This window comes from Macaca thibetana, chromosome 7 (assembly GCF_024542745.1).
Source record: "Macaca thibetana thibetana isolate TM-01 chromosome 7, ASM2454274v1, whole genome shotgun sequence".
NCBI classification, from domain to species: domain Eukaryota; kingdom Metazoa; phylum Chordata; class Mammalia; order Primates; family Cercopithecidae; genus Macaca; species Macaca thibetana.
In genome coordinates this window covers 116,988,288-116,996,882 of record NC_065584.1, presented here as the reverse complement: position 1 = coordinate 116,996,882, position 8,595 = coordinate 116,988,288, and the positions used below count along the sequence as shown (strand labels likewise).

Genomic DNA, 8,595 nt, shown 5'->3' with positions numbered 1-8,595 from the left:
GTCCTGGAGTTTGTGCCACCGAACGAGGAGCCCCAGAGTGTCTTGAGCATGTCCAGCTAGGCTGTTGGGGACCTTCCAGGCCTGTTACCTGTATGCTGCCTGGTGGCACCTGGGGGATTCCACAGGGACTGCCATGGCGCCTACGGGGCGCAGTCCGGCCCTGACAGCCAACAGGCTCAGAAGCCTGATCTAGCGGTGGCCGGGAAGACAGGTACCAGCACCTAAGGGCACTGACTTCCACCCAGCCCAGGCGTCTTCCATTCCGTCCCCGTGCCTCCCTCTCCTGTCTGCACCTGGTGGCCTCTTCTGTCTGTCCCTCCAGAGTGCCCGCTGCCCCGCAGGCTCCCTCCAGGCTGAGTTCATGGCCCTGCCCCCTGGTGGCCAGAGCCGGCTTCACAGGATAAGAGCCAGGGAAGCTCCAGGGGCTTTCCAGGAAAAGTGAACCTTGGAAAGGGTATGGCCTTTTCACCGCTCCCGACAGCACCCTAGAAATGGCTTGGCCTTTCCCCTCCCCTGAGCTCCACAGAGAACACAGCCAGCAGAGGACACATTTCCCCGCCATCCAGAAATGGGTGTGATTCTCAGCCGAGGGACAGCAGGACTGGTAGAGACTGTCAGGCCACACCGCTGCCTGCACAGCAGTCCCATGCTTGGTGGGGGCGGGAGGGATGGCGGGTGCTGTCCGCAGGCCGGGCAGGACAGGGAGGCTCACTGGAGGTGCTGCACTTTGGAGGGGCGATGTCAGGGGACAGCTTTCTCTTGTTGGGACACAGGACTCCAGAAGGACAGCACGGTGACTGATTCCCAGTGCTAGAGGTGAGGCGGTCGGCCACATGTAGGAGAGTGTGTGTGTGTGTGTGTGTATATGTATGTGTATATGTATGTGTATACATGTATGTGTGTATATCTATGTGTGTATATGTATGTGTGTATATGTATGTGTGTATAGGTATGTGTATATATGTATGTGTATATATGTATGTGTGTATATGTATGTGTATATATGTATGTGTATATATGTATGTGTGTATATGTATGTATGTGTATATATGTATGTGTGTGTATATGTATGTGTGTATATGTATGTGTATATGTATGTGTGTATATGTATGTGTATATATGTATGTGTGTATATGTATGTGTGTATATGTATGTGTATATATGTATGTGTGTATATGTATGTGTATATATGTGTGTGTATATATGTGTGTGTATATATGTATGTGTATATATGTATGTGTGTATATGTATGTGTATATATGTATGTGTATATATGTACATATATGTATTTATAGATATTTATAGAACAGGGCAGGGGCATACCACAGAGAGGGGCACACGTTTTCAGCCACAGTCACACCTGGAGGTGTCAGCTCACCACTACAGCAGACCAAGTCACAGATGAAGGGGGCTGGCTTTGGGGCCGGGGGAGCCACTGTCAAATCACAGAACAGCCGCCCAAGCAGGCTTGGAAAGGGAGGCCTCCCAGAAGAAGGGGGATCTATTTAGAGGTCGAAGGAGGGCCTGGGGCTCTCAAGACGGGATGGACTTGCCGGACCCGATCGGCTGGCGGTTGGAGAGAAAGCAGAGAGAAAACAGGAGAGAGAAAAGTGAGCAGAGAGCTGGTGAGGCAAGTGCAGAGCACAGGTGTGCCACAGCAGCTGTGGGAGGGTCAGGGAGGGGAGGGCACAGGTGTGGGCGTGTCAAGCTTCCTGGAAAAGAGGGGCTGGAAGGGAAAGGGGAGGAAGATGGAGGGAGGAGCCGGAGCTTCACAGGTAGTGCCTGGGGACTGTGGCAGCCCTCCCCACCCCACGTACGCTGGCCTCGTCCATGACACCCAGGCAGTGCACCCTCTGTTAAGACCAATGCTCGCCCCCTCAGGCTTCCCTCTTCTCTGGTCACCCTGTTTTCCAACCCACTGGTCCGGGGCTACCTCTTGCCTTGGGGAGCCCAACGCAACAGCCACCAGGCCTGATAGAGAAGGAACACTGCTTGAACCAGGATGATGAAGCTAAAAGGGATGGATGGCTGGAGTGATCGCCGGAGAACCCTCTGGGTGGTCAGAACGCCCAGGATCCTCTGAAGGGACCCTGGGGGAGGCAGGGAGGGCAGGCAGCCGGATGCCACTGGCTATAGACTTGTAAGTCTAAGAGAGGAGCCTCAGCTTGTTGGGGGTTGCAGGTTGTATAGGTGAGGCTGGGCCCTTCCTGTTGGGAAAAGCAGAAGAGGGAGAGTCCATGGCAGGGGAGGTGGGTGGGCTTGCTGGGCAGAGCTCAGCCGGCACACCAGGCACTGTGGTCCCCTTGGCTGAATAGCAGAGGCGACCTCTAGGAGCAACAGGCCAAGGTGCATGAGCCTGCTGACCTGCGATAGTGCTTCAGCGGGGGCCAGGGACCTTGCCTTCAGTCACACGCTGGCAGCTATGATGGGACCTGGGAGGGAGGGAAGAGGCTGTGTGTCCCCGCCTGGGCGGTGAGGTGTGTTGTGGGTTGACCGTGTGTATGGGACTCTCAAGGTTTTATCCTAGGTCACCACTGGGTTGCCGTCAGATAGAGGAGGTGGGACCCTGACTCTCACCCCTGCTGTGCAGTGGATTTGGCTCTCAGCACTCCCAGGCTGGGAGCTGGATACTCTGCCCTGGCAGCATGACTCGGACTGCACAACAGGCAGTGTGCCCAGGATGACATTCCTAGGCCTCTGGCGTCCTCAGAGTGCAGCCCCACACACAACCCCCTCCCAGCTCTCAGCGCTTACACCGTAAACCACGAGCTCTCTGACAGCTCCAGAGAGCACCCATGTCTGCCAGCTTGGACACAGAGCCTGTTCCAAGAGCCCTCAGGCTCAGCCGTGGAGGCTGGGGTGCTTTGGGGCCATGGGGGCAGCCCTGGTACCTGCATCTGGCAAGGATGCTCTGCACCTGCAGCCAGGAGTTGTCCACAGGCCCCCAGGGTCGTGTTGATGTCGCTGATCTTTTTTTTGGCAATATTAAGTTTACCCCTGTCTTTTTGTCTTGAAAGTCCATCTTTTTTTTCTTTAATTGAAAGTCCATGTTCTTAAATTTAGATTTTCTTGTTTTGAACAAATTTCCTCCTCATTCTTTGAGTGTGTGGCTTGTTTTGGGGTTTTTGTTGTTGTTGTTGTTGTTGTTGTTGTTGTTGTTATTTTCTTGAGACGGAGTCTCACTCCGTCACCTAGGTTGGAGTACAGTGGCACAATCTCAGCTCACTGCAACCTCCGCCTCCCGGGTTCAAGCGATTCTCCTGCCTCAGCCTCCTGAGTGGCTGGGAATACAGGCACATGCCACCACACCTGGCTAATTTTTGTATTTTTAGTAGAGACGGTGTTTCACCATGTAGGTTAGGCTGGTCTTGAACTCCTGACCTCGTGATCCGCCCGCCTCGGCCTCCCGAAGTGCTGGGATTACAGGCGTGAGCCACCGTGCCCGGCCTCTTTGTGTGTTTTCTTATGTCTTTCATCTTAGTTGCAAGAAGCACCTGGGTTTCCAGGAATTTTCTTAGCTAACTCTGTTCCTTTATCTATTTCCTTTCCTCACTAGTTTTGGATAATTTATTTTCCTTCTTCCTTGCTTCACTGATTTACTTTTCTATTTTATTTAGTTTGCTAGTCATTGTTTCTTTTAAGGTTCTTAAGCATAAATTCTGTTTTTCTTTTTTTTCCCTGCTGGGAAATACTGGGGCATAGCACTAGGAATACAAATTATGTTTAAATAGAGCACAAGGAACCATCTTAAAGGAATAACTAATGGTGAATGGTGATTTTTTTTTCCAATTATCATTTAATAAAACGAACTTGTATCTTAGAGATTCTCGAGGGATCAGAAAAGTGAGTGTCGAGTGTTTAGTCTGCAATCATTAAAGACAGAGAATGTCTCATAAGTTTGGACTTGTGTTACTTACATGATTGTGATTTATGGACTCTTTCTTTCTTTGCCTTTCCCTTTTATTTTTTCTTTTGTTTCCTTTATTTATTTTATTATTTTTATTATTTTTACAGACTCACTCTAAAAAAAATAGGGTCTCACTGTGTCCCCCAGGCTGGAATGGGTCTACAGGTGCATGCCACCATGCCTGACTAAATTACATTTTTTTTTTTGTAGAAACGGGGTCTCACTTTGTTGGCCAGGCTGGTCTTGAACTCCTGGCCTTAGTGATACTTCCATGGAGTCCTCCTAAAGTGCTGAGGATTACAGGTGTGAAGCACTGTACCTGGGCAAAGTTTTCGTTTTTTCATATGATGTATAAGGTATATAGAAGTGCTTTATTTATTTATTTATTTATTTATTTAGGAGATGGAGTCTCGCTCTGCTGCCCAGGCTGGAATGCAGTGGTGCAGTCTTGGCTCAGTGCAACCTCTGCCTCCTGGGTTCAAGCGATTCTCCTGCCTCAGCCTCCCGAGTAGCTGGGATTACAGGCGCCCACCACCATGCCTGGCTAATTTTTGTATTTTTTAGTAGAGATGGTGTTTCACCATGTTGTCCGGGCTGGTTTTGAACTTCTGACCTCAAGTGATGCGCCCGCCTTGGCCTCCCAAAGTGCTGGGATTACAGGCGTGAGCCACCGTGCCCGGCAGAAGTGCTTTTAACTCCACAAGTGTTTAGGCGTTTTGGTTTATATTTGTTATTTTTACTTTTCTCCTTTTACTACATCAAAATGAGTCCTTTATGATTTCTGCCCTAGGGAAGAAATCATATCTTTGTGGTTTAATTTAAAATCATTTTTAATATATGCCATGACTGTAGTCAACTATTGCTAATAATGTAGTAATAGTAGCTTGCTCATTCTGCACAAATTGTCAGGACACAGTGGTAATTTCTCCATGTGGATTATCTCCTGATTCTTAGAACAACACGAGGTACATATTATGATTGGTCTACTTGTTGTGCCTACCAGGCCCATGAAAGATGAGTAATTATCCCAGGCCACTGTCTCCCTCACCTCCAATGGTGGGCCAGGGCCAGGGCCAGGGCCAAGACTTTGAATTCCAGAGTGTTAGACACCACCCTATACAGCCTCCCACTGAGTAAGGGTGGTCGCTGTTTGCAGGGTGTAGAGTTTGATAGATACATCTGTTACTTTGACTTCATTAGTTTTCTTTAGGATGCTTGAATGTGTGAATATATTGATGAATATATTCATTGTTGCCTTCTCTCTGTGCTTGGAAGAGAAGAAAATTGAAGTTTACCACTACTATGGGTTTACTTTTCATGCTTTGTTATTTGGTGTATAAAGATTCACACCTTGTATCTTTTGTAGGTCATACGGTTTTTAGTTTAAAGGGAATCATTTTCTCATGAGTTTAGCCTTGAATTCTACTGAGATTTACATTGGCAATCCTGTTTGCATTTTGTTTGCCTTGTACAGCCATACTTTTATGCACTTCTTTCCTACTAATGTGTTTATTTTGCTTTTGATGTTGATGTATTTATTCAACAAACATTTTTAGATGCCCGAGTACGCTCCGAGCACTGTCTAGGTGTCACAGTGGCGATCGGGACACAGCCCTGCCTTCATGGATCTTCTGGGCTGGTCAGGGAGACATAGCAAACAAGTAGACGAATGAATAAGTAAGTTCAAAATTTTAGTTCTGCTCTAATGTGGTAGCCATTCACTTCATGGGGGTTATTTAAATTAAAAATTAATAGTAGCTACTCATTCAGCACGTATTGTCAGACGCAGTGGTGCTTTCTGCACACGGATTATCTCCTTTGATTCTTTTAACAACAGAAGGTATGTGTTGTTATTGGTCCTACTTATGAGGTAACCAGGACCAGGCGCATGAAATGTAAGTAATGACCCCAGGGCGCTGCCTCCCTCACCCTCCACTGTAGGGTAATTTTTAAAATAAAAATTAAGGCCAGATGCAGTGGCTCACAACTGTAATCCCAGCACTTTGGGAGGCCGAGGTGGGCAGATCACTTGAGCTCAGGAGTTCAAGACCAGCCCGGACAACGTGGCAAAACCCCGTTTTTACTAAAAATACAAAAATTAGCCAGGTGTGGTGACAAACACCTATAGTCTCGGCTACTTGGGAGGCTGAGTTGGGGGGATTGCTTGAGCCTGAGAGGCATTGCAGTGAGTGGAGATTGCACCACTGCACTCTAGCTTGGATGACCCTGTCTCAAAAAAAAAAAAAAAAATTAATGTACATAAAATATTTTGTTCGTCACTTGCATCTGTCATATTTTATGTGCTTGATAGTCACATGTCTAGTGGATACTGGATTGAACAGTGCAGATGTGGGACATTTCTGTCAGTGCATGAGGGTTTGGTAGACGGTGGTGCCTTAGATGCTGTCATGGAGGTGGGTTGATTCTGAGGTATGGTGTCGAGTCACTGGGGGCACCTGGAGTGGTGACCTGAGAAAACCTGAATTTTGAGAAGGAACCTGTACTGTGAGGGTGTTGTCTATAGGGCATGTGGTACTTGTATTTAGGATTTTGGTAAAAAGTGACTATTTGTAAGCTATTTAAAGTTTCTATTTTAAAAGTATAGGGTTTTAGGTAGTATGTTTTCTCTTGTTCTAATATGAAATGTTTTGGTCATATTAGGGAAAATAATTGGCATGTTGATACATTTTTATTTTCATTGATTAAATCTGGTAGCCATTATTTACTTTTATAGATTGAACAATGGTTCAGTGTTTCAAAAGTATTTTGAGTTTGTCTTTGAAAAGAGATAGACAGGCAGGTGCAGTGGCTCAGGCCTATAATCCCAGCAGTTTGGGAGGCTGAGATGGGAGGATTGTTTGTCAGGAGTTCAAAGCCAGCCTGGGCATCATAGCGAGACCCCATCTCTACAAAAAGTTAAAAAATTAGCTGAGCATGGTGGTGCACGCCTGTAGTCCCAGCTACTTGGAGGGTTGAGGTGGGAGGATGGCTTTTCCAATTATTCTACAGATATTTTTCAAAATGATTACTTTTAAAGTATAATCTTTTTATTCAGAGGTGGGATGCTAATTCTACAATTGCCTAGGACTTCTTTAATTTGTATATGTTAAGAAATTTTAATGGGCAATGTAATAAGTGTTGAAATTTGTGGCCGGGCGCGGTGGCTCAAGCCTGTAATCCCAGCACTTTCGGGGGCCGAGGCGGGCGGATCACAAGGTCAGGAGATCGAGACCACTGTGAAACCCCGTCTCTACTAAAAATACAAAAAATTAGCGGGGCGCGGTGGCGGGCGCCTGTAGTCCCAGCTACTCAGGAGGCTGAGGCAGGAGAATGGCGGGAACCCAGGAGGCGGAGCTTGCAGTGAGCCGAGATCGCGCCACTGCACTCCAGCCTGGGCAACAGCGTGAGACTCCGTCTCAAAAAAAAAAAATAAATAAAAAAATTAAAAAAAAGAAATTTGTAAGAATTATTTCTGTATGTTAGAGTTGTGATAGCGCAGACATTTTCCCTGTAGTACTTCTCTGAGTCTGATTTGTTTTCCTCCATCGGTGCCACATAGGTTTGTTTTAAGAAGGTAAAAAATAAAAGCTGACTAAGGTACATACTGATTATCCCAGACAACATGCAGACATCACTAAATGAGAGCAGTTCTCATCAACTCACCATTTGTTTCAGTTAGAAAAAAATCTCATCAGAATTAACTTATCTGTTTGAAATACCTTTTCTTTTCTTTTCTTTTCTTTTTTTTTTGAGGCGGAGTCTCGCTTTGTCGCCCAGGCTGGAGTGCAGTGGCGCGATCTCGGCTCACTGCAAGCTCCGCCTCCCGGGTTCCCGCCATTCTCCTGCCTCAGCCTCCCGAGTAGCTGGGACTACAGGCGCCGCCACCACGCCCGGCGAATTTTTTTGTATTTTTAGTGGAGACGGGGTTTCATTGTGTTAGCCAGGATGGTCTCGATCTCCTGACCTCGTGATCCGCCCATCTCGGCTTCCCAAAGTGCTGGGATTACAGGCTTGAGCCACCGCGCCCGGCCTGAAATACCTTTTCAAATCACACTGAATGTGATTTATTAATAGTGATTTATCAAATTCAGTTTTCTGCTGGATACTAAAGGAACACCTCATTAAGACTAGTGTTTATAGTCTCAAAAAAAAAAAAAAAAGACTAGTGTTTATGCAAATAGTACAGTATTTTAAAAACTTTTGATTGTAAAAATTTCTTTTAAACTGAATCCATACAGATATGTTATTGTTCAGATATTTAGCACTTACATAGAAACTCATTGATCTACTAACAAGTAGAACAGAGACCTTTAGCCAAATGCCTCTGTACTCAGCAATAAATGATTAATTACTGTTTTGCTCTTTTCTCTGGATAAGGCTTTTAAAAATTTTTATTTTCCCTTTTGCTGTTACACCACAACTGGTTTAAATTTTGTTACTATTGCAGAATTGCAGCAGATATTACAGTTGATGTCTCCCTGTGTATACAAGGGAGAGTTTCTCTGGGCTGTGTATATGGGGGAGTGTGGGCCTGACCTGTCACATTCAATTTTTATTTCACAGTCTTATATCTAATGCTGATCATGGCATAATGTAACTAGCTTGGGTTAGTTTCCTCGGTCCCTGACTCTTCAGAGCCTGTTTTCTCTCTGTTTACAGACGGGCCAAGGTTGCTTGGGTGAGTGGTT

The 8,595-nt window shown here is 46.2% G+C and overlaps 1 protein-coding gene across 1 annotated transcript in view; it reads right to left on the bottom strand.

Annotated features, from left to right (window-relative positions):
- Positions 1-276, bottom strand: part of SCG5 (secretogranin V) — a 118,260-nt gene extending 117,984 nt beyond the window's left edge. The window contains exon 1 of the mRNA XM_050800125.1: positions 267-276. The gene's annotated coding sequence lies outside the window, so the exon portion shown is untranslated. The remainder of the gene's footprint in view (positions 1-266) is intronic.
- Positions 277-8,595: the final 8,319 nt, after the last annotated feature.